Source organism: Schistocerca piceifrons, chromosome 4 (assembly GCF_021461385.2).
Source record: "Schistocerca piceifrons isolate TAMUIC-IGC-003096 chromosome 4, iqSchPice1.1, whole genome shotgun sequence".
NCBI classification, from domain to species: Eukaryota; Metazoa; Arthropoda; class Insecta; order Orthoptera; family Acrididae; genus Schistocerca; species Schistocerca piceifrons.
In genome coordinates, this window is record NC_060141.1 from 75,114,609 (window position 1) to 75,142,278 (window position 27,670).

The window sequence follows — 27,670 nt, forward strand, 5'->3', positions numbered from 1 at the left end:
AATTACTAAAATCCCCTACCCGGGAGCATACAGATTGATGCACACAATCGCAAGTAAAGACAGGAGCCTTTACCCACACATAGACTTGAGAATGTTTATATATTGAAGAAAGGCTGTATACCCTCTAAGCTGTATATATGTGTAATATTAAATTTAAGATGCTGGAAAGTAACATTCCAGAATTTATGCTTTTAAGTTATTAGGGAAAATTTTTTGTTTGTGTTTTTTCTTATATGTCAAATGTCTAAGCAATAAGATGAGTAGTTGTAACAAGGAAGAATTTTTCTTTTATATGTCTAAGAGATGACGATACTTTAAATACAATGGTTCACCTTGTGCGTAGCCAGTTGTACACAAATAAATGAACTTGTGAAATGCACGGTAGGGTGAATGCAATACACAAATCACCATGACGCAAGTGGTATCAGAGTGAAGCAGTGCATGTGCATTGGGGAGAAAGCTGGTCCACAAACTGCAAGCTGTGCACACCAGACAGGCAGAGGCACAGCTGTAAGTGTTGGAGCGCCCGAAACATACAAACTTGATGAGCTACAGCCTGCACTAGCATTTGTAAAGCCTATTGAATAAACGGGGACATAGGAAATTAAGAGAGAGTCTATATTACAACTATGACTATCTACAATGAGATATTTACTTAAGTTATGCTACTATATACATTATATCTATATATGCACAATATTTACAAATTTAAGTATTGAAAGTGCATGCACTAATTATAATTGATGAATGAGAAAAGTCTTGCTGCAGGTAAACAAGCAAGTACAGTATAAGTGGCAAACTGAATAAGAGGTCGCACCATACCTCTAATACACTTTATCTCTCAGATTTATAAGGTAAGTAGAGATGCACAAATGACATTAAGTAAGTTTTGAGATAGCACAACTGCACACTGAAGTGAATGAATACATGGTTGAGTATATGAAAAAGGTATTAATAGCCATTGAGCCACTATACACTTATCTATGAAGATTTAGTTTTAAGTTAGTATTAATTTTTTCTCTTCCAGGGAACAATGCATCGATACATCCTGAAGTGAAGAAAGATAAATGCTTTTAGAGTGTCAGATACCATATAAACATAAGATAGGAAAACACCACAAGTAAATATAGTTGTAAGTTTGTGATACATATGAATGTGATAATGTAAAAGTATGTGAAGAAGAAAACAGTTGCAGTAAATCACATATCATGATGTTGAACTAAGTCTGAGTACTACCAAATAATCAAGAGGTCGAAACCTAACTACTGTGAGTGTCAACTACCGATGAAAGCATCAAACACCTGAATTGCATTGAAATTTTTATGCACATTTGTTACTTATGTAAACATTGACGATACAGCTCTGTAAACCTCAGAAGATGAAATGGTTATCTTTTATACAATGAACATAATGAGTATATATTGAGCTGCATTTTTAAACACTTCATAAGTAGTTGATATGACTAGTATCATCAGATTTGAGATGTGCTTAGAAACAATGAACTATTTTGTTCTTAGGACCACAGTTAAATCTATTAACAAGACATAACTGAGCACATAAGTGCCTTTCCATAGAATTCCACAACCCTGTAGTGTGTAGATCCTTCCTGGAGAATGCTAGAGAGGCGAGGCCATGCTTAGTTATCTGAGCGGCATATAGTATCTGTTGCAGCAACTATTGTTTACTTCTTTGATACTTTTTGAATTGATAAATATGCTCTGACAAGAAGTCATTGTAAATTGAAATGAAATGTATGTCAAGTTATGGTATAAATGAAAACAGAATCTATTAGTGTCTGAATTGTACTGTAACACTGGATGAGACATGGGCCACAGCGTATGAACCAAAACTGAAACGCCAATCCAATGAATGACGTCATTATGGGTCACTGCGAAAGTCGAACATTCGTCAGAGCCCCAGTATGGTGAAAGTTATGGTGATTCTCATGTATGACTGTGATGGTGTTATCCTAACGCATTATGTTCCTCCACGGCAGACCGTCAATGCACAGTATTACTGTTTGTTTTTGGAGCATCACCTGCAACCAGCTTAGCGAAAGAAGTGACAACACTTTCTACGCAACCCATCGATCATTTTGCACGACAATGCGAAGGAGCATACAACACAAGCTGTGGCTGCTGGGACTAGGAAGTACTGTACCATCCACCATACTCCCTGGACTTAAGTCCTTGTGACCTTGATTTGATTCCAAAGATGAAGGAACCACTTTGTGGCATTAGCTACAGAACTGTTCCAGAGATTCGACAGGCAGTAGACCGTTCCATTCGCACCTCAACAGAACAGGCTCTGCTAGCGGTATACTACGCCTTCCACATAGCTGGCAATGGGTTCTGCACAATGCTGAAGGACAGCAATGGGTGCAAACATGTAACTCTTTTGTGTCGGTTGTGAATAAATAGTTGACTCTATTTAAGTTCCAACCCTCGTATAAGTAAACTGAATGAGTTATAGACACTGCCAAACATAAATTAATGAGTTGATTTGTGGCAAGGATAATGTTCTGATACATCATTAAACATCTGTATGAAGCAAAGTAAGAAATATGCTTTTCAATTTATTAATTCCTGTATCTTCCCCTTTTGCTTTGGGAAGTGATAGCGTATGGACATATGCTTGGATCCAGTGTACCAGCATTGTTAAAAATGTGTATTTCATCTGTTCATTAAAAGTATTATAAAAAGTTATTGAAAAAAGCAATATTTATTCATGCAGTTAAGAAGTCAACTCCTATCTGTTCATCATTTCACATGCCGCTGAGATCCTGCATCAAAAGGTTCAGTGTGGCAAGAAGAATTTATGCGCTATCCAGAGGAGTGTTCCTGTATCGACACTGTCACAATCAAGACTAAACACAATGGAATTAATGTGAAGCAGTACATAATGAAAATTATGTTTGTTGACCTTAAGCGTATTGATATTAAAGATCTATTGATATTAATCAGTTACACTTCACCCAGGATTCTCCACAGATTCATAAATTACCTTCAGATTTCTTTCAACTATTCTTTCCAATCAATTTTTCCAATTATTCAAGCAATTATTAATCAGTTTACATCACACCACATACCTATTGGACACCTTCTCCCCCATTTGTTTCACCTGGCCCTACTCAACCCAGCAAATCACCTTCCTTGATGTTGACATCCACCTCAAAGATGGCTACAACAGTACCTCTGTCCATATCAGATATACCAACCACCAGCAACACCTCCACTTTTGACAACTGCCACCCGTTCCATACCAAGAAGTCCCTTCCATACAGCCTAGCTGCCTGTGGCTATTACATCTGTAGTGAGAAGTGGTCCCTCTCAAAATACACCAAGAGTCTCACTGAGGCCTTCAGAGAACAGAAAGCGCCCTAAAACCGTCTTTTGTTTGTTTCGCGGCCGTTAGCCACTAGTCACTTGAATCAGCAGTTGTCTTGTGACAGCCAGAGCGAGAGCACCAGCAGCAGCGAGTACTGTTTGTATAAAGCGTTTATTTTGCATTTTGTTTACGACCATCCACTAAGGAAGGGATTCTATTTGTGTTTATCTGCTCTGCATAGTAACTAACAGTTCTTGATAAAACTTTACGTAGTTTTCATGTTAGATTTCTTAGTGTTTTCTTGATCGTTTAGAACAGAAAGCGCCCTAAAACCGTCTTTTGTTTGTTTCGCGGCCGTTAGCCACTAGTCACTTGAATCAGCAGTTGTCTTGTGACAGCCAGAGCGAGAGCACCAGCAGCAGCGAGTACTGTTTGTATAAAGCGTTTTTGTACTTATTTGCTGCGCTTAGCTTTTAAATAGTTTTTCTGGGAAAACCTAGCGTAGTTTTCGCGTCTCGTATTTCAGTGAGTGTTTCTTGATTATCAGAGTAGCTCATCAGAAGATTATCTTGGGAATTTGTCACCGTATAGAGTAGGGTAAACATAGTCATGTGTAGGGACTGTGGTTGTTGTGAGCGGACGCAAGGAGAATTGGCCACTCTTCGGGGGCAGGTGGAGGCTTTGTCTGTTAGGCTCATCGAGCTCGAGGCGCAGGCGTCGGCTCGTAGTGGCATTGGGGCAACTGTGGTGAGACCTATGCCTACTTCGGTGGCCTTGGAATCACATGGAACCCCTGATGTCGCTGCGTCTTCCGGCAGTGAGCATCTTACCGGTCAGCCATCACTCCAGGGTGAATGGCGGACAGTGGTGGGCTCGAGCGTGCCTGGCCGAAAGGCAAAGGTGGGATCTGGCCGCGTGGCAGCTGCCTTACCCCTTTCCAACAGGTACGGGGTGCTTCCTAGTGGTGATGACATTGTTTCCGAGCCACCACAGGATGCCTCTCCTGTTGGGCGAGTGGCCGATTCTCCGGCAAGGTCCCGACAGTCACAGAGGGCGGGCCTATTAGTTATAGGGAGCTCCAACGTTAGGCGGGTTATGGAGCCCCTCAGGAAAATAGTGGGTAGGTTGGGGAAGAATGCCAGTGTGCACTCGGTGTGCTTGCCGGGGGGTCTCGTCCGTAATGTGGAGGAGGCCCTTCCGGCAGCTATTGAACGCACTGGGTGTGACCGGCTGCAGATAGTAGCACATGTCGGAACGAATGACGCCTGCCGCTTGGGTTCTGAGGCCATCCTTGGTTCCTTCCGGCGGCTGGCTGATTTGGTGAAGACAACCAGCATCGCACGCGGAGTGCAAGCTGAGCTTAATATCTGCAGCATAGTGCCCAGAGTCGATCGCGGTCCTCTGGTTTGGAGCCGTGTGGAGGGTCTAAACCAGAGGCTCAGACGACTCTGCGACTATAATGGTTGCAAATTCATCGACCTCCGTTATTGGGTGGAGAACTGTAGGGCCCCCCTAGACAGGTCAGGCGTGCACTACACACCGGAAGCAGCTACTAGGGTAGCAGAGTACGTGTGGCGTGCACACGGGGGTGTTTTTTAGGTTAGAGGGACCCCCCCTTGGGCGAAACGATAAAATATCTGACGGCTTACCAGAGAGGACATTATCATCGTTGATAAAGAACGTCCGTCCTCAGAGACCAAAAACAGGAAAAGTTAACGTAATATTGGTAAACTGCAGGAGTATCCAGGGCAAGGTTCCTGAATTAGTATCTCTTATTGAAGGAAATAGTGCGCATATAGTATTAGGAACGGAAAGTTGGTTAAAACCGGAAGTGAACAGTAACGAAATCCTAGACACAGAATGGAATATATACCGCAAGGATAGGATAAACGCCAATGGTGGAGGAGTATTTATAGCAGTAAAGAATTCAATAATATCCAGTGAAGTTATTAGCGAATGCGAATGTGAAATAATCTGGGTTAAGTTAAGTATCAAAGGTGGGTCAGATATGATAGTCGGATGCTTCTATAGACCACCTGCATCAGCAACCGTAGTAGTTGAGCGCCTCAGAGAGAACCTACAGAACGTCGTGAAGAAGTTTCGTGATCATACTATTGTAATAGGGGGAGACTTCAATCTACCAGGTATAGAATGGGATAGTCACACAATCAGAACTGGAGCCAGGGACAGAGACTCTTGTGACATTATCCTGACTGCCTTGTCCGAGAATTACTTCGAGCAGATAGTTAGAGAACCAACTCGTGAAGCTAACGTTTTAGACCTCATAGCAACAAATAGACCGGAACTTTTCGACTCCGTGAATGTAGAAGAGGGTATCAGTGATCATAAGTCAGTGGTTGCATCAATGACTACAAGTGTAATAAGAAATGCCAAGAAAGGAAGGAAAATATATTTGCTTAACAAGAGTGATAGGGCACAAATCGCAGAATATCTGAGTGACCACCATCAAACGTTCATTTCTGAGGAAGAGGATGTGGAACAAAAATGGAAAAAATTCAGAAACATCGTCCAGTACGCCTTAGATAAGTTCGTACCGACTAAGGTCCAAAGCGAGGGGAAAGATCCACCGTGGTATAACAATCATGTACGAATGGTACTACGGAAACAAAGAAAGCTTCATCATAGGTTTAAGAGTAGTTGAATCATAGCTGATAAGGAAAAGCTGAACGAAGCGAAAAAGAGCGTAAAGAGAGCAATGAGAGAAGCATTCAACGAATTCGAACATAAAACATTGGCAAACAATCTAAACAAGAACCCTAAAAAGTTTTGGTCATATGTAAAATCGGTAAGCGGATCTAAATCCCCTATTCAGTCACTCGTTGACCACGATGGCACCGAAACAGAGGACGACCGAAGAAAGGCAGAAATACTGAATTCAGTGTTCCGAAACTGTTTCACTGCGGAAAATCGTAACACGGTCCCTGACTTCAGCCGTCGCACGGACGCCAAAATGGAAAATATTGAAATAAACGATATCGGAATTGAAAAACAACTGCTATCACTTAGTAGCCAAAAAGCACCCGGACCAGACGAGATACCCTTAAGATTCTACAGTGATTATGCTAAAGAACTTGCCCCCTTTCTATCAGCAATTTATCGTAGATCGCTGGAAGAACGTAAAGTACCTAGCGACTGGAAGAAAGCGCAGGTCGTTCCCATTTTCAAGAAGGGTCATAAATCAGATGCGAATAATTATAGGCCTATTTCGCTTACGTCAATCTGTTGTAGAATAATGGAACATGTTTTGTGTTCTCGTATTATGACGTTCTTAGATAATACAAATCTCCTTCATCATAACCAACATGGATTCCGCAAACAGAGATCATGTGAAACTCAGCTCGCCCTATTTGCCCAAGAAATTCACAGTGCCGTAGACACTGGCGAGCAGATTGATGCCGTATTCCTGGACTTCAGGAAGGCATTTGATACGGTTCCGCACTTACGTTTAGTGAAAAAAATACGAGCTTACGGAATATCGGACCAGGTTTGTGATTGGATTCAGGATTTCCTAGAAGAAAGAACACAACATGTCATTCTTAACGGTTCAAAATCTGCAGATGTAGAGGTAATTTCGGGAGTACCGCAGGGAAGCATGATAGGACCTTTATTGTTTACAATATACATAAATGACTTAGTTGACAACATCGGTAGCTCCGTGAGGCTATTTGCAGATGACACGGTTGTCTACAAGAAAGTAGCAACATCAGAAGACTCGTACGTACTCCAGGAGGACCTGCAGAGGATTAATGCATGGTGCGACAGCTGGCAGCTTTCCCTAAACGTAGATAAATGTAATATAATGCGCATACATAGGGGCAGAAATCCATTCCAGTACGATTATGCCATAGGTGGTAAATCATTGGAAGCGGTAACGACCGTAAAATACTTAGGAGTTACTATCTGGAGCGATCTGAAGTGGAATGATCACATAAAACAAATAGTGGGAAAAGCAGGCGCCAGGTTGAGATTCATAGGAAGAATTCTAAGAAAATGTGACTCATCGACGAAAGAAGTAGCTTACAAAACGCTTGTTCGTCCGATTCTTGAGTATTGCTCATCAGTATGGGACCCTTACCAGGTTGGATTAATAGAAGAGATAGACATGATCCAGCGAAAAGCAGCGCGATTCGTCATGGGGACATTTAGTCAGCGCGAGAGCGTTACGGAGATGCTGAACAAGCTCCAGTGGCGGACACTTCAAGAAAGGCGTTACGCAATACGGAGAGGTTTATTATCGAAATTACGAGAGAGCACATTCCGGGAAGAGATGGGCAACATATTACTACCGCCCACATATATCTCGCGTAATGATCACAACGAAAAGATCCGAGAAATTAGAGCAAATACGGAGACTTACAAGCAGTCGTTCTTCCCACGCACAATTCGTGAATGGAACAGGGAAGGGGGGATCAGATAGTGGTACAATAAGTACCCTCCGCCACACACCGTAAGGTGGCTCGCGGACTATAGATGTAGATGTAGATGTAGATCACAGTTACCTCCCCAACCTTGTACAAAAACAGACAATTTCACAAATTTGCACACTCAAGTTGGAATGTAATCATGACTTATTTAGTTTCATAACTGAAAAAAAACATTGTTCACACACATATGTTGGTTTTCTCAACTTTTGCAACCTCATTAAGGAGATTTGGAAAAACTACCTAAGGAAAACAATGTAGACATCCTGACACCTGTAACATTAAAGAAATTTGTCTTCAAAAGTGGGAATTACCCTGCAATTCAATCAGTTACATCTGCACATGCACAGGGGCACTTTCAACTGAAATGGGAAATGGTCCCAAAAACAGGTCGAAATCAGATGCAAGACTGGCAGTGTCCTCAAAACATTTAGAAAACTAACCTCACAATTCTTTCAAGGGCACAATGAATTCTTCAAACCTTCCTTTTTCTTTAAGGCCAGTGATCTTAGGGAACTGGACTGTGTTTGTGCGAATTTGTTTCTTCTAGAATGCAATTTTATTTTTTAAAGTAACCCCATCAAGTCAGAAATAAATTATTTCTCAGTTTGCAATGTCTTACTGTGGGCAGCCAGGTCCACTAAAAATGTGAGGTCTGCATTCCATTCCAGATGCTAAATTTTCATTCCTGCACTCCTTTTTCCTTCATGAACTCAACAATGTTGTTGTTGTTGTTGTTGTTGTTGTGGTCTTCGTTCCAGAGACTCGTTTGATGCAGCTCTCCATACTACTCTATCCTGTGCAAGGTTCTTCATCTCCCAGTACTTACTCCAACCTACATCCATCTGAATCTGTTTAGTGTATTCCTCTCTTGGTCTCCCTCTACGATTTTTACCTTCCACGCTGCCCTCCAATACTAAATTGGTGATCCCTTGATGCCCCTCAGAATATGCCCTACCAACCAATCCCTTCTTCTAGTCAAGTTGTGCCATAAACTCCTCTTCTCCCCAATTCTATTCAATACCTCCTCATTAGTTATGTGATCTACCCATCTAATCTTCAGCATTCTTCTGTAGCACCACATTTCGAAAGCTTCTATTCTCTTCTTGTCTAAACTATTTATTGTCCATGTCTCACTTCCATACATGGCTACACTCCAAACAAATACTTTCAGAAACGACTTCCTGATACTTAAATCTATAATCGATGTCAACAAACTTCTCTTTTCCAGAAATGCTTTTCTTGCCACTGCCAGTCTACATTTTATATCCTCCCTACTTTGACAATCATCAGTTATTTTGCTCCCCAAATAGCAAAGCTCATTTACTACTTTAAGCATCTCATTTCCTAACCTAATTCCTGCAGCTTCACTCAATTTAATTCGAGTACATTCCATTATTCTCATTTTGCTTTTGTTGATGTTCGTCTTATATCCTCCTTTCAAGGCACGGTCCATTCCGTTCAGCTGCTCTTCCAGGTCCTTTGCTGTCTCTGACAGAATTACAATGTCATCGGCAAACCTCAAAGTTTTTATTTCTTCTCCATGGATTTTAATTCCAACTCTGAACTTTTCTTTTGTTTCCTTTACTGCTTGCTCAATATACAGATTGAATAACATCGGGAGAGGCTACAATCCTGTCTCACTCCCTTCCTTTTCGTGCCCCTCAACTCTTATAACTGCCATCTGGTTCCTGTACAAATTGTAAATAGCCTTTCGCTCCCTGTATTTTACCCCTGCCACCTTCAGAATTTGAAAGAGAGTATTCCAGTCAACATTGTCAAAAGCTTGTTATGTTATGTTATGTGGTTTATTCATCTCATTACATACAATTTTCAAATCATTTGATTTGATGTACAGGAGACATGTCAAGGTTTACAAAAGAAACTTTTTTCACTTTTTTTAAGAGAAATACAAAAGTTTACATTATATTTTACATTTCTAAGTTACATCTACACATGTACATAAAATAATAAATGTATTACAATCCCTGTGTTCAGATTGTGAAGCTGTCCTCAAAGAATTCATCAACAGAATAATAACACTTTTCCACCAGGAGAGTAAAGAGCAATCTTTTCAGTGAACCAATCTCCATTTTAAATATATTACTGCCTTTTATTTTATTGAAAATTTTTAACCCCATATACTCTGACGTTTGGGCATAAAATTTTAAACGATGTGTTGGAAGTTTGAAGTTATCTCTGTGGCGAGTGCTGTAGTTGTGGTCAAAACGGAAATTGTCTAGTGTATGTTGATTTCTATATAGGAACACCACCATCTCATATATGTAAAGTGAGGGGATAGATAGTACTTTTAAATTTTTTAACAGTGGTCAACAGGATTCCCGTTTTTTTGCAACACACGTTTCTAATTACTTTCTTTTGTAATACTAGGAGCCTAGTGACATTTGCTGAATTTCCCCATAAGATTATGCCATAACGAATAACTGACTCAAAGTAGCAGTGATAAACTATCTTTCTGGTATCCATGTATGTGGCATCTGACAAACACACATTGCAAATGCCAAGTTGTTCAGTTTATTTGCTATATAATCCATGTGTACCTCCCAATTTAAATTTTTATCAAGATTTAGGCCTACGAACTCCACGTGGTTTGCTTCTGTGATATCCTGATCATTGCAAGTTATCTTTATTTCAGTCCTTTCTACTGGTTTAGCTTCTAATTGCATCATTTTGGTTTTAGTTACATTTAGTTTTGGTCCATTTTGATGGAACCAAGATTTGAGTTTTTCTAAAGTATTTTTGGCTTTTTCTGGAATGCTTTCAGATACCTCATTTTCAATAGAACTGATGTATCATTAGCAAATAAGACTGAATGAACATCAATAGCAAGTGGTAGGTCATTTACGTAAAAAAGAAACAGATAGGGACCCAATATTGAACCTTGTGGGACTCCTTGGGGAACTGTTTTCCAGTCTGATGAATAATTGGTTCCATTTGAAGTTAAAATTACTCTTTGTTTCCTACCTGACAGGTAAGAGCTAAACCATTTTAAAGCAGTGTCTCTGATTCCATACATCTGTAATTTGTGGAGGAGTAATGCATGGTTCACTGAATCAAAAGCTTTAGTCAGATCACAGAATATACCTGTGACCTTTCTACCTTTATCTAACGCTTTGTCTTAAGTCTACAAATGCTAGAAACATAGGTTTGCCTTCCCATAATCTATTTTCTAAGATAAGTTGTAGGATCAGTATTGCCTCATGTGTTCCAACATTTCTACAGAATCCACACCGATCTTCCCCCAGGTCGGCTTCTACCAGTTTTTCCATTTGTCTGTAAAGAATTCATGTTAGTATTTTCCAGCCATGGGTTATTAAACTGATAGTTCGGTAATTTTCACATCTGTCAACAGCTGCTTTCTGTGGGATTGGAATTATTATATTCTTCTTGAAGTCTGAGGGTATTTCGCCTGTCTCATACATCTTGCTCATTAGATGGTAGAGTTTTGTTAGGCCTGGCTCTCCCAAGGCTGTCAGTAGTTCTAATGGAATGTTGTCTACTCCTGGAGCCTTGTTTTGACTTAGGTCTTTCAGTGCTCTGTCAAACTCTTCACACAGTATCATATCTCCTATTTCATCTTTATCTACATTCTCTTCTATTTCTATACTATTGTCCTCAAGACCATCACCCTTGTATAGACCCTCTATATACTCCTTCCACCTTTCTGCTTTCCCTTCTTTGCTTAGAACTGGGTTTCCATCTGAGCTCTAGATATTCATACAAGTGGATCTCTTTTCTCCAAAGGTCTCATTAATTTTCCTGTAGGCAGTATCTATCTTGTGATATGTGCCTCTACATCTTTACATTTGTCCTCTAGCCATCCCTGCTTAGCCACTTTGCACTTCCTGTCGATCTCATTTTTGAGACATTTGTATTCTTTTTTGCCTGCTTCATTTACTGCATTTTTATATTTTCTCCTTTCATCAATTAAATTCAGCATCTCTTCTGTTACCCAAGGGTTTCTACTAGCCCTCGTCTTTTTACCTACTTGATCCTCTGCTACCTTCACTATTTCATCTCTTAAAGCTACCCATTCATATTCTACTGTATTTCTTTCCCCCATACTTATCAGTCATTCCCTAATGCTCTCCCTGAAGCTCTCTACAACCTCTGGTTCTTTCAGTTTATCCAGATCCCACTTCTTAAATTCCCACCTTTTTGCAGTTTCTTCAGTTTTAATTTACAGTTCATAACTAATAGATTGTGGTCAGAGTCCACATCTGCCACTGGAAATGTCTTAGAATTTAAAACCTGGTTCCTGAATCTCTGTCTTACCATTATAAATAATCTATCTGATACCTTCTAGTATCTCCAGGGTTCTTCCATGTATACAACCTTCTTTCATGATTCTTGAACCAGGTGTTAGCTATGATTAAGTTTTGCTCTGTGCAAAATTCTACCAGGCAGCTTCCTCTTTCATTTCTTCCCCGCAATCTATATTCACCTACTACGTTTCCTTCTCTCCCTTTTCCTACTATCGAATTCCAGTCACCCATGACTATTAAATTTTCGCCTCCCTTCACTATCTGAATAATTTCTTTTATCTCATCATACATTTCATCAATATCTTCGTCATCTGCAAAGCTAGTTGGCATATAAACTTGTACTACTGTGGTAGGCGTGGGCTTTGTATCTACCTTGGCCACAATAATGCGTTCACTATGCTGTTTGTAGTAGCTTACCCGCATTCCTATTCATTATTAAAGCTACTCCTGCATTACCCCTATTTGATTTTGTATTTATAACCCTGTATTCACCTGACCAGAAGTCTTGTTCGTCCTGCCACCGAACTTCACTAATTCCCACTATATCTAACTTTAACCTATCCATTTCCCTTTTTAAATTTTCTAACCTACCTGCCCGATTAAGGGATCTGACATTCCACGCTCCGATCCGTAGAACGCCAGTTTCCTTTCTCCTGATAACAACGTCCTCCTGAGTAGTCCTCGCCCGGAGATCCGAATGGAGGACTATTTTACCTCTGGAATATTTTACCCACGAGGACGCCATCATCATTTAACCATACAGTAAAGCTGCATGCCCTCGGGAAAAATTACAGCTGTAGCTTCCCCTTGCTTTCAGCCGTTTGCAGTACCAGCACAGCAAGGCTGTTTTGGTTATTGTTACAAGGCTAGATCAGTCAATCATCCAGACTGTTGCCCCTGCAACTACTGAAAAGACTGCTGCCCCTCTTCAGGAACCACATGTTTGTCTGGCCTCTCAACAGATACTGCTCCATTGTGGTTGCACCTACAGTACGGCTATCTGTATTGCTGAGGCACGCAAGCCTCCCCACCAATGGCAAGGTCCATGGTTCATGATTGGGGGAGTGGGGAACTCAACGATATAGAGTTTAAAATCAAAAAATCATTCCAGGTATGCCCCTCACTTTAACCAACATACTTTGTAGTAATATATGAAGTGTCAGTACTCTTCGTTCAGTTACATCAAAAGCTATTGCAAGTGACAGTGGAATAATGTGTGTGATGTCAGAAATTTTACTATTCATACCACCAGTTTCTTCACGTCCTCCATGTCTGTAAATTTAGCACAAAGTTATTCGTGATGTACAGATCAATGAATCTCATCTGTCAATTGTTGTAATTTTTCACTCTTTCATTGCCAGTCGAATCTTTAAATTCTTTCTGTGTGGTGCTGTAATGTTATTGCTAGCAAATTTGCAGTACCTTTGCTTATGCGACTGCGTAATACTGGTATATATTGAGAGCTCTCATCCCCCCCTTGTGTCATTCATTTTTAAAGGTTTGTGATGACAGTTCACTAGACTGTACCTTTTAGTGCAAACAGCCACTGGACTTGTGAACGTCCTCCATACCGCAAACAAGTAGCACTTACTGACACTACAATTCTGCCATACTGAGGTGTGTTGTGCCGATCATAGAATGCCACACCGCAATACTCAGTGAAGTGTCATAATGCACCAGGTACTTCCAAGAAGGACCAAACAAAGCCGAGATAGGCCGGGACTTGGCCCATCTGTGACCCGCACTCTCTGCATGCGTGAAGTTTGGCATGCCATTGCTTTTCCTGCACTAGATCGTGCAGGATCTGAATGACTCCATGCGACTACTGCCCAAGAGGACAGACACACTGTTTGTTTGGCCGGATGGGATTGTGCATTCACATCACGTACCTTGAGTTAGAAAATGAGCTTGTTTGCAGCAAGACAAGTATCCATATGGACTGTCAAGCATGACAGACTGCCAGCACGGTGACCACTGTCACAGGTTCCCACAAAATGGCAACAGAGTGGTGCACGGTGGTGGTGTTTTTGACAATGTTGCTCACAGTAGTGGCACCACTTTGTCTTTTTAGATGAATCACAGTGCTTTGTACAGCATCATGATAGATGTACCCGTGCGTGGAGACTCCAACGAGAATGAACACTGCCATATTGTACATCATTGCACGGGTTCAGCAACTGGTATAATGGTATAGAGTGCTACTGGGTACACAACATCACCTATGGTTTGAGTGGTTGGTAATTTGGACAACCACCATAACATTTCTGATGTGTTAAGACCAGTGGCTGTGCTCTATCTTTGATGTGTTTGTGATGATATCTTTAAACATCGTAATGCAGGACCGCATACTCATACTGCCCTGACTTACCTAGATAGAGAGGGTGTTCGACTGTTTCCCTGGCCACCATGTTTTCCTGATCTCTCATCTACTGAAAATGTTTGGTCATGGGTTGCCAAAAACTGGGATGCCACTACTCACCAGCCACTATGATTGATAAACTCTGGCATAAGGTTGAAGCAGATAGATGACATTCCTGTATCTATAAGTTCAAGATCTTCACTGTTTAATATAAAATGTCTAATCAAAACACCTTCAGGTTTTTAAATTTCCAGTTGTTTTACCTGCACAATGTTTTACCTGCACAACTAGTTTCAGCACTACATTACACCATCTTCAGACACCCTGACCTATGTATAGGAAGAACTGCAACTCTGGTCCAATCAAAACAGGGGTCAGCATTCAGTGATTGGTATCCATAGGTTTCTACTTGACACAGCGAAGCCTTCAAACATCATTTGAGGTAGCTAGTAATGATCGAAGGGATCACTGTGTCAAGTCGGAATCTACAGATACTAATCACTGAATGTTGGCCCTATTTCGACTGGACTAGAGTTGGGATTCTTCCTGATGCCAGTCATGGTGCCTGAAGATGGCATAATGTAGCACTGAAACTGGTTGCTTGAATAACATAATAACTGGAAATTTAAGACAGCTGAAGGTATTTTGATTCGATATTTTACATCCCTGTATCTGTCATGCAAGGTCAGTTCAACTTGATGCCCAGCTGGACTAGGGACGCTGATGCAGCCAGAGATGATAGTTCTGTGTACACCCAAATCAACTATAAATTTAATCATGTATTCTTCCTACTCTACTGTATACACATAATAAGTAAACTTTCATTATTTTCTTGCTTCTTGGTGTTTCATTCTTAATGGTGGGCAGTGCATGTTAACACATGCTCTTTTAGACAAACCGTGGGTCTTCTTCAGTGAAACTTATTCCACCCACAGGTGCCTAATAGACTGAGGAGCAGCACAGCAGCCAAATGCATATTCAACCACTCACCTTTAGCTGCAGAGCATCTCTAAAGGTCATCTTACTGTCATTCCACTTCTTCTATTGCTGATGGGGACCGATGGCCTTTGTAGTCTGGTCCCTTCAATCCTCACAAACCAACCTATTGCTGATGCAGGGATACCATTGATGAACTGCTTACAGCAGAAAAAGGATGGCGGCACTCTACCCCTAAATTATATCAACAGTATTTGCCAGAATTTATTTATTTTAGATCTTACTATTGAAGTATTTACAGTTCTTACTGTACATTACATCAGGCACCAAGTGAAGAAAGCCACTGCAGTCAACAAAGACACCATAGTTGTATACCTTTGTGATACACTCCTGAATGATGAGTAAAAATTTCTCGGTGTACATGCCGCGTCAAATCAGGATAAATATCCAAGCTTTCGACCACTACCTCCATGGTCGTCGTCAGGGCTAAAACTGACTGTCGTGAACTAGCGAGGTTCCCACTTTCATATGCGAAGGACGGCTTCTTATTGGCTGGAATACGTCAGTGATATGGCGCGTAGCGAATTGGTGCCCTCTACTTCCATAGATGTAGTTGCTATCCCTCGTTGCTTGCAGCGCCATCCCTTAAATCGGGAGGTAAAGTGCGAGAAGTTTTTCTCTGCGATTTTTCTTTATCCAGTGCACTCTTCCAAGTGTTGCTAAGTGCATAGCCATTGTCTCTATTAAAGTTATTAGCGCTAAGTCTAATTTCGACTGCTTCCCGGATCACAGAGTCCCAGTAATTCGATGTGCGGGCTATTACTCTGGTTTCTTCAAATAAAATCTTATGCTTGTTAAGCAGGCTATGTTCAGCCACCGCTGATTTTTCCAAATACCTGTATTTCAGGTGGCGTTGGTGCTCGATGCAGCAGTCGGCAACGGTTCTTACAGACTGGCCCACGTAATTCTTGCCGCATTCGCAATGAATAGTATAAATTCCCGGCACTCTTAAGCCGAGACTATCTTTGACTGGTCTCAACATTTCCTTAATTTTCCTAGGTGGTCGGAAAACTGGTTTTATTCCTTGCCTCTTCAGGACTCTGGCTATCTTGCTCGTTGTAGCACCGCAAAAAGGAAGCCGCGCTATGTGTTGGTCCTCTTCTTGTATGTGGCCGGCATCGTGTCTTACTTTCTTGGACAATACTGATTTAATTTCAGCGGCAGAATAACCATTCCTCTTGAAAACAGTCGTCAAATGGTTGATCTCGGGACCGAGGTGGTCCTTGTCGGAAAGCCATATTAGTTTCCTCTACGGGGAGGACATAGCGCGCAGCGTTCGTCACCTGGAGAAGCTGCGCCTGAAACAGTCTCAGTTGCTGAGCAATCTGGCTTTTTTACAACGCTGTCGTGACAAGGAGGTAGTACCGAAGTTTGCAGTTGCCAAACACCACATCAGAAGCGCTGCAGTAAACAGAATTTTACGAAAGACCAGTCATGCTATTGTGAAGGAGAGGATACGTCATACCAGGTATGAACTAGACATGAACGCTCGCCTGTTATTTAGTTGCCATTTATTTCTGGCCGAAGTCCTCTCACCATTGGATTCGGAATGGGTGGATATGACTTTGGCGGCACAGCAACGAGCCAATTTAAGCAGGACTACGGCGAAACAGGCCGGTAAATTTGAGCAGCTTAACCGTGATCAAGGAACTACTGGGTCCAACGGCATTCACCGTACTGTTATCAACTTCTCTGACAAGGAACTTGATGAAGCTACCATCTCGGCTCTCAGTAAAGGATTGAACTTTGCCCCAGCTCCACGTAAGTTACCAGTGGTTGAGATCATTAGTGGAGCGGAACAAGCAGTTCGTCATCTTCCTCAAGAAGCAGCGGATGACGTAAGACTTGCTACTAGCTGGATTTTAGCGACATCCAAGCCGCCTAAGTCAAACATCAGCAGAGAGGAGAGACAAGGACTGAAATTGTTGCAGAAGGATGAAGATCTAGTTGTTTTACCTGCTGACAAGGGGAACGCCACGGTAATCCTCAATGCTACAGATTACCATAAGAAAGTTGGATTATTACGGGAGGACAGCACATACCGGGTTCTCAGACGGGATCCCACATCGGCGCTCAGCAGGAAGACAAGGGAGCTACTAAAAAACTCTGGCCTCTCCAACGAACTGGTGAAGAACTTATGGCCGAGAGCACCTAGGCCACCAAGACTGTACGGTTTGCCAAAGGTTCATAAGGAGAACGTCCCGTTGAGACCGATTGTTAGCGCTATTGGCTCTCCTACGTACAAGCTTGCAAAGCACTTAACTAAATTGTTGGCGCCTATAGTTGGTCACTGCCCACATCATATTAAAAATTCAAAAATGTTTGTTGATATCATAAAACAGATGAAGATAGGCCCAAGTGATATCATGGTCAGCCTCGACGTGGTTTCTCTATTCGCCAAAGTACCTGTGGATGACACATTACAATTGTTGTCTGCTCATTTCTCCTCAGAAATTTTGAAGTTGTTCCGGCATACCTTGACGACCACTTATTTTTTATACAGTGGAAATTATTATGAAATGACGGATGGAACAGCCATGGGTTCGCCAATGTCACCAGCAATAGCGAATTTTTTCATGGAGGACTTTGAAGAACGAGCCCTGAGCAGTGCTCACCTCCGCCCATCATGCTTCTACAGATACGTCGACGATACTTTTTCAATCTGGCCACACGGCAGCGACACGCTGCAGCAGTTCGTCGAACATCTGAATGGTGTACATCCAAACATAAAATTTACATTGGAGGTAGAGAAGGAAGGGAAGTTACCTTTTTTAGATGTGTTGGTAGAGCGAAAGCCGGATGGACGACTGGGTCATTCTGTGTACAGGAAGCCAACCCATACAGACTTATATCTGCATAGCCATAGCTTCCATCATCCGTCTCAGAAGAGAGCTATGCTGAATACTTTAGTACACAGAGCCAGGACTATTTACTCAGGAAATACGTCGCGAAAGACTTCGTAGCCACTCCTGAATGATGTTATTGTAACCATAAAACATATCTGTTTTTAAATGAGTTCTGTGGCTACAGTATAAAATGTGTGTACTGTTCCATTCCACTGTGTTTTAATCATCTTACTGAAATTCCAGTGACAAATGAGGTTGTTGTTGTGTTGTTGTTGTTGTTGTTGTTGTTGTTGTGGTCTTCAGTCCTGAGACTGGTTTTATGCAGCTCTCCATGCTACTCTATCCTGTGAAAGCTTCTTCATCTCCCAATACGTACTGCAGCCTACATCCTTCTGAATCTGCTTAGTGTATCCATCTCTTGGTCTCCCTCTACGATTTGTACACTCCAATACTAAATTTGTGATCCCTTGATGCCTCAGAACATGACCTACCAACCGATCCCTTCTTCTAGTCAAGTTGTGGCACAAACTCCTCTTCTCCCCAATCCTACTCAGTACCTCCTCATTAGTTATGTGATCTACCCATCTAATCTTCAGCATTCTTCTGTAGCACCACATTTTGAAAGCTTCTATTCTCTTCTTGTCCAAACTATTTATCGTCCATGTTTCACTTCCATACATGGCTACACTCCATACAAATACTTTCATAAACGACTTCCTGACACTTAAATCTATACCCGATGTCAACAAATTTCTCTCCTTCACAAACGATTTCCTTGCCATTGCCAGTCTACATTTTATATCCTCTCTACTTCGACCATCATCAGTTATTTTGCTCCCCAAATAACAAAACTCCTTTACTACTTTAAGTGTCTCATTTCCTAATCTAATTCCTTCAGCATCACCCGACTTACTTCAGCATCACCCGACTTAATTTGACTACATTCCATTATCCTCATTTTTCTTTTGTTGATGTTCATCTTATATCCTCCTTTCAAGACACTGTCCATTCCGTTCAACTGCTGTTCCAAGACCTTTACTGTCTCTGAGAGAATTACAATGTCATTGGCGAACCTTAAAGTTTTTATTTCTTCTCCGTGGATTTTAATACCTACTCCGAATTTTTCTTTTGTTTCCTTTACTGCTTGCTCAATATACAGAGTGAATAACATCGGGGAGAAGCTTCAACCCTATCTCACTACCTTCCCAACCACTGCTTCTCTTTCATGTCCCTCGACTCTTATAACTGCCATCTGGTTTCTGTACGAATTGTAATTAGCCTCTCGCTCCCTATATTTTACCCCTGCCACCTTCAGAATTTGAAAGAGAGTATTCCAGTCAACATTGTAAAAGGCTTTCTCTAAGTCTACAAATGCTAGAAATGTAGGTTTGCCTTTTCTTAATCTAGCTTCTAAAATAAGTCGTAGGGTCACAGTATTGCCTCACATGTTCCCATATTTCTACGGAATCCACACTGATCTTCCCGAGGTTGGCTTCTACCAGTTTTTCCATTCGTCTGCAAAGAATTCGTGTTAGTATTTTGCAGCCATGACTTATTAAACTGATAGTTCGGTAATTTTTTGGAATTATTATATTCTTCTTGAAGTCTGAGGGTATTTCGCCTGTCTCGTACATTTTGCTCACCAGATGGTAGAGTTTTGTCAGGACTGGCTCTCCCAAGGCTGTCAGTAGTTCTAATGGAATGTTGTCTACTCCCGAGGCCTTGTTTTGACTAGGTCTTTCAGTGCTCTGTCAAACTCTTCACGCAGTATCATATCTCCCATTTCATCTTCATCGACATCTTCTTCCATTTCTATAACATTGCCCTCAAGTACATTGCCCTTGTATAGACCCTCTATATACTCCTTCCACCTTTCTGCTTTCCCTTCTTTGCTTAGAAGGTATGAATGTACAAAGTCTTGGTGAAGGACATAGCATTGACTATCATCATGCTTGGAGGGATATCCTATCCATGAGCCTTCTCACCCCTCCCAAAGTGATATCTGCTGCTCCCCCCCCCCCTCCCCCAACCAACACAACATCCTGTATCAAACCTACACTGCTTCCATTCCCAATCCTTCCTACATGGGTCATATCCCTGTGAAAGACCACGGTGCAAGACCTGCCCAATTCGCTCTCCCAGCACAACCTACTCTAGTCCTGTCACAGGCTTTCCTACTCCATCACAGGCCACTTGTGAAAGCATCCATGTCATATACCAGCACTCCTGTGGTTTCTGCACAGCATTTTAAATGACCACAACCACCGACCAGCTGTCCACCAGATTGAATGGTCACCACCAAACTGTGGCCAAGCACAGAATTGACTACCCAGAGGCAGAATGTGCTGCTAAGTACAACAGGCTAAAGTTCAACAGCTGCTTACAACCTGTGCAACCTAGGCTCCCCACCCTCTCCTCACAGCAGCACATTTTCTGATCAGAATTATTCTTGCAACACATCCTTCATTCCCATAAGCCTCCTGGCTTCAGTATCTGCTAACCCACTGCACCCACACCCTCTTCACAATTGCCTTCCTTTCCTTCGCCCTGTCACCCCCCCATTTTATTTTATTGTTGTTCAGTTAAAATAAGAATAAACTGTGATTTTGCTCATACATGTTTACCTTGGAAACATAAAGGCAGGTATTCTTTACATGCGTACAAAGTACACAATGTACCCACTCTTGTCATGAAAAATGGCACTCCCCGGTTGAGCGTATATACAAAGTTATGATCAAAAATTTCCTGAATAGCAATGTCCTTTTCACTTAACTTTCTCTTATCTATCAAAATATAACTATTGTTGTGCTATAAAGGAACTAACTTTATTTTTTTATCTTAGTTTCTTGAATTTCTTTTAAACAAATTTTCTCCCATTCATCATGAATTTTTGTGTACTGTTTTAGATTTCTGTTGTTGTTTTATATTCCATTAACTAGTTTCTACCTAAAATTATAGGAATAATGAGTCTCTTAACTACTGGCACTGGTAGCTCCATTTTGAAGTCATTCAATTTGAAATTTATTAAAACAACTACTACTACATCTGTTACCCCCTGTAACTCCCTCTATTTTCACACCAATTATTGGGAATCCTTTAAACTTTCACAAAACAATTATGATTAATAAAGTTGCATCACTTCCCACATCCAATATAATGTCTACTGACTGTGCACTTTAACTTGGCCCTTGAGTGGAGAATACTGGGAGCAGAAGCTTCTGATCAGCTAGTAGCACATTGTCTGTTGAGACAAGCCCTGTCGCCTCCTCACATAGTTTCCAGCGGTTACTCATTTCTGTAAATAATATTAACAATCACTAAGCACAACACCGCACACAGATCAACACTGCACTGACAATGGCTACTTATTGTAATGGTACACAATATTTTACATAGCTACAGCTGACAATAAGGGTAAACTTTCCACAGCAGGATGAAGTCAGGCGGCTTCCAATGAGCACAGAGGCACTAAGTAACAGTGTGTGACCAGTAATGTTTTATTGTCTAATTGTCCTTCAACCAAAAGCTTGCACCATTTTATAGTAGGTTCTTCAAACAATTAATCCTGAAGCGGGAATGTGTGGGTATTGCCGATTACATGTCAGTCATGCAGGGAACCAGCTTTATTATGACACTCACACACTATGTTCAGGATACAGCTTATGATGATGGTGTGATGGCTAGTACACTTTTCCATAAATATATTTATGCTACAACAAAAGAGTCAATGAACAACTGACAAAATAAATTCTGATTGCAATGTCTATCAACTGGCCATTGTGATAATGGTGTCGCACGGTAGTTCCACTCGAACACTGTTCTGGAGGGTACACACTCCTCAGTGATGAGCATTTAAACCAATTGCTTGACTGCGGGAGAACAATGGGCAAGTCTTCAGAATGAAACAAAATTTCTTAACAATTGCGAGACACCGTGAATTTTGTGGACACAGTGAAACGAAAAGAGAAAATGAATGGAGTGCGCCAAACAAACTTCTGTGTGTGTTGGTGAGGAGCTTCCATTAAGTTCATCCCACACGGTCTGTGGCTTGCAGAAACAGAAGCCAGAAAATGCTTGTGTATCGTATGATGGCTCAGCTTGCATTACTTGTTACTTTTATCTGACATGTACACGTGTGTGCCCACACAAGCTGCCAGACTTTTGCCTAACGATGGAGTGTGTGCGCCGGCAGATATTTGACACAGCTAACTTGTGCAGTCTGGTCCATTCACACATTTTTAGAGCCCGACCGCCATAATTTCTTAAATTTGCAGGCTCTTAGCACCTAATCAAATGTATATTGCACTCTTGACTTGGAATATTTATAATGTCTTCTTGTTATGTTCTATGATAATGCTAGCTAGATGAATCCTTTATCTATCTTGGATGTTTGACATATGAAACCTGTCGATGGGAAAATCCAAGAGTGGTGTCACCTATATCATTACTAACCACAGGACTGTCTCTACATTTCTTTCCCATTCTTTATGTATCGAAGCACCTTTCTTATTTTTACTCCCTAATTTCCCTAATGTACCTAATTGTTATACATATTCCAGTAATGAAGAAACTTTTTCCCTAATCTCTTGCCAAATGTTTTTCCCATAATCAAAATGATAATCTGTTAGGAACTATTTCATGAAGGTTCTCCTCCTGATTTCGATTTATTAAGATTTTATTTGATAAAATTGGGAAACCTTCCTATTTTTTAAAGTAAGGCATTGAAATTAAAATTCTAATTGTAGTTTGTGTTAAACACCATCAGTATCTTTTAAATTATTTCTTGAAATCATTGTTTTGTGGTCTTTGGTCTGAAGACTAGTTTGATGCAGCTCTTCACACTACTCTATCCTGTGCAAGTCTCATCATCTCCGATAACTATTGCAACCTACATCAATTTAAACTTGCTTATTGTATTTAGCTCTTTGTCTCTGGGCACTGATGACACCTGTGTTGAGCACCCGTAAGCTCCACACACACTCTCTTAGTCCCTCACCTCTACAATTTTTACTCCCCAAACTTCCCTCCAATACTAAACTGATGATTCCTTGCTATATCTCAGTGTGTTATATCAACCGATCCCTTCTTTTAGTCAAGTTGTGCCACAAAATTCTTCCCTAACCCCCCCCCCCCTCCCCTCCCCAATTCCATTCTGTTCCTCCTCATTATTTACCCATTTTACCCATTCTACCCATCTAATATTCAGTATTCTTCTGTAGCAGTTATATACAAATGCTGTGTTCTACAGACAAATGTCCTTGATGGGTGACTGAATAGACATCTACATATTTTAAAATTATTTTTATTCGGTTTTAACTTTTTGAACTCAGGTGCCACCCTTGTGAATTCTTGCTACAACCCATGAGTTTTTAAGTACTCCCACCCAACACTAGTTTCCCTGAATTCCAGAGATGTGAACTGGCTCACCAAGAAATCCTTACATCTTGTTAGGCTCATGGCCTCCATTAGGAAATTCCCTCTCCCAATTATTTGTTTATTTGGTAGTATTTCTGTATTTACTTAAAATTATTGTTATGATATTATGTCTGGGATAAACTCTGAAACTACTAAACCAATCTCGATGAAATTTTGCAACCATGTGTAAGTTGGTCGAACTTAGAAGATTGGACAGTTTTTATCTCGATTATTGACCTCAATATTTGTTATTGCAAATTAAATGTTTATTATATGACAATACTTTGTATTTATTTGTAAATTTTATGATTCCTAACAGACAGCAGTGTAAGTTAATTGACACAACACACTAACATCTTTTGACATCTAGGTTAGGTAGACATCCAGTAGACGGCATCGTGTATTGATTTCTAGATGCTGCAATCTATTCCACGTGATATTTGTTTACGTTTAAGGCATAACCATGCTATTTTAATTTTTCGTGTATCATTTTTATAATTATACTGCTTATTGTGTTATAATTGTGCTGTGTATTGCTAGGATATTATTACAATTTTTAGCAGAAAAATAACACAAACTTTATAGATAATTTTTTTCTGTTGATCATACCACCTCGAAAACTTGTATTTCTTGCTTGCTTTCTATTTTATTATTTGTATTTTATTTTGATTTTTAAGCTGCTAATTGTTAATTAATCCATTAATTAATTAAATTTGATTTAGTTTAGTTATTAAAATAATAAATATTATCATTTTTTTCAATTTCAGTACAATGCCGCAGAAAAAACCTAACCTTAACAATGCATGAAGCAGAGAAGCATGGCTCATGAATCAGAAGAACAAATCGCGGCAAGCCATGAAGCTCAACGAATCAGAACTGCAGAAATTCATAGACAAGGATCTTGAAAACAGGGTGATGAATGTCTGCGACAAAATATACTGAGAACAAGAGCAGCGTGAGAATGGCACGTAGCCACATTCAGACAATGTGAAAGAGAGAGGCAGCAAACCAGCCGTGCATTAACATGTATGTCATTCGTTTGCCTTGCGTTCGAATATGCACCAGACATTGATTACTCTGCACATCCTAAAATTACAATTGGTGTGAAGGACAAAATATGCCAATACTGTCAAGCATTAAAATTCTGCAATGAAGCAGTCGGTATGTGTTATGCATCAAGAAAAGTTGTATTGTCACCTGTTCCTACACCACCGGAATCTTTACAATAACTTCATGCTGGCGAATAATGATTCGAAATTGTTTTTGTACAAGACACACAAATTCAATACTTGCTTTAAAATGACATCATTTGGGACAACTAAAATTTGTGATCTCACATCTGATGGACATAATTTTGAAACTACATTCAAAATCCAAGGCCAGGTGTATCATAAGATTAGTTCCCGATGCCGATGCCTAATGATGATCCGAAGTTTCTCCAAATTTATTTTATGGGCAGCTGTGAGGAATGCGGGACAACTCGGTGTCAGTATAATTTCATCGAACAAGCAGTAGAGAGAGCAATTGTGGATCTGTTGGAAAAATTCTTTGGAAAATTGTAATCAGCTTATTCAATTGTCTCTACAATTAAGAAATGACAACTATCACATCATCATCAAAGCTGACAAAGTACCACTGGGAGAACTCGCTGGCAGGTTCAACTCGCCAATCATAGATTAAGTTGCTGTTGGACTGGTTGGTGATCCAGTTGACAACAGAGAAATCAGAAGCACACATCAAGACAGCACTGTTAGTACAATTTCAGACCTAGACCGTTTGTATGATGCACTTCAGTATCCTCTAATATTCTGGCAAGGGCAGGACAAATATCGCATCAACATCAAACAGTATGATCCAGTTACTGGTACATTTGATATTCAACTATTTTTAAGGTAATGAAACAAATAACTAAAGTTAGTTAAACGAACTAATACTCGCACCGACTGATGGTTAGACTACTTTCGATATTGTTAGCTGTGCCATCAATACATCGTGGATATGTACGCTAAGATCGAAAGTGAACATTTACGATTTATTAGATACAACCATGCTAAATTATGATTGGAGGAATACATCCATTTACAAGATGCTATTATCGGAAACATCGATAAAAATCTAAAAACCAATAACATCAGTACTGCACTTATTTTACCTTCAAGCTACACTGGTGGTCCACAGATCATGCAGGAATGTATACAAGATGCGATGACTTACTTAGTCATTACAGTTGTCCTGATTTCTTTATTAAATTTACATTTAATCCGAATTGGGAGGAAATACAAATATTGTTATTACAAGGCCAACAATCAATACATCGTCATGATATCATGGCACTTGTGTTCAAACAAAAATTAAAATCATTAATTGATTTAACTGTAAAACATTCGGTTTTCGGTAACACACGTTGCTCACTGTAATCTATTGAGTGGCAAAAGCGAGGTTAGCCCCATTCTCACATTTTGATTTGGCTTGAAGATAAAACACGTCCAGAAGAAACTGTTACCAGTCACATGATCCATGGACCATGCATTGCTTTTAACATGGAAGATGGGAAATGTAAGAAGTGTTCCCCAAAACAATATACAAATGATACTATTACAGATATCGATGGTTATCCATTGTATCGCTGCAGAAGCGCTAAGAATGGTGGCCCCACATTTACAACACAAATGTGAAATTCTACAAATCAAGTTGAAATTGACAACCAATGGGTAGTACCATACTCACCATTGCTTTTAAAACATAGAAGGCTCATATTAATGTCAAGATTTGCAGTTCTGTAAAATCCATTAAGTACATTTGCAAATACGTTAATAAAAGTAGTGATTTGGCTTTATTTGAAATACAAAATATAAACAAAAATGATGAAATAACATGATACCCGATTACTAGGTATATCAACAGCAACATAGCTATCTGGCGTATTTTTAGTTTTCCCATACACAAAAGAGACCCTTTATCCAGCATCTTGTAGTACATCTCAAAAAAGGTCAACATGTATATTTTACCTGCGCTGGCGCAAGCTGTCACCAGCACAACGGTCGGCAAAGATTGATTGATAGGTGCTGGATCAAGCGTGCCTATCACGAGATAGGCCAGACACACACACACACACACACACACACACACACACACACATACAAGCAACAAGCCGCCAATGCCCTCTTGACAGCAAGTATTTAGGCAGGCCGCTGACCGGAAGGTCTCACTGACTCACTCATCCCAGTTGGCATCTGTCAGTATATTGCTGAGTGGGCTACAACAGTACATAGTGATCAGATTAGCGACTATAGCAAGATTACCGATATTGTCTGCAGAAGGACTATTACCGATGAGCTTGTACCACAACACATGGGCTCTGTTCAAGTTAAGTATCCTGTTCATGCAAATAAAGAACCATATTAATCCATGTGTACACTTGTGTTGTAGAAAAAGGATACCGGTCACTCATAACAACATCCTCTCCTTTGCTTCCTTGTGGTGCAAGTATCTACAGTGGTGACGAAGATATTACAGTGGCAATGAGGATAAGCCAGTGGCGATTGAAGTTAATCAACTTAAATGAACAGATGACATCACAGTGTTGCGCATGCGCAGAAAACCAATCAGCTCCGCCACAGACATTTGCAGCTTGGCCTAAGACTCAATCCCCACAGCAATGAGTGCACATACACTTTGCAGGACTATTTTGAAACACTTGTTGGTTCATAGCGGTGGATTCTTTTGCAAGTTCCCATTTGCGGTGCCTATGCCTTCTACCTCATCACATAGCACCATTCAAGCATTGTCCTCCATATTTTGCATAGGAGGTCTTCCAGAAATATTTGTGTCAGACATTGAACCATTGTTCACTTCATGTGATTTCGAACAGTTTTGTGAATGAAATGGCATTCGTCACCTAACAAGTGCTCCATTTCACACCCTGTCCAACCGAGAAGCAGAATGCTTCGTACACACTTTTAATCAACAGATGGCCAAGCTTCACGCCACCCACACACA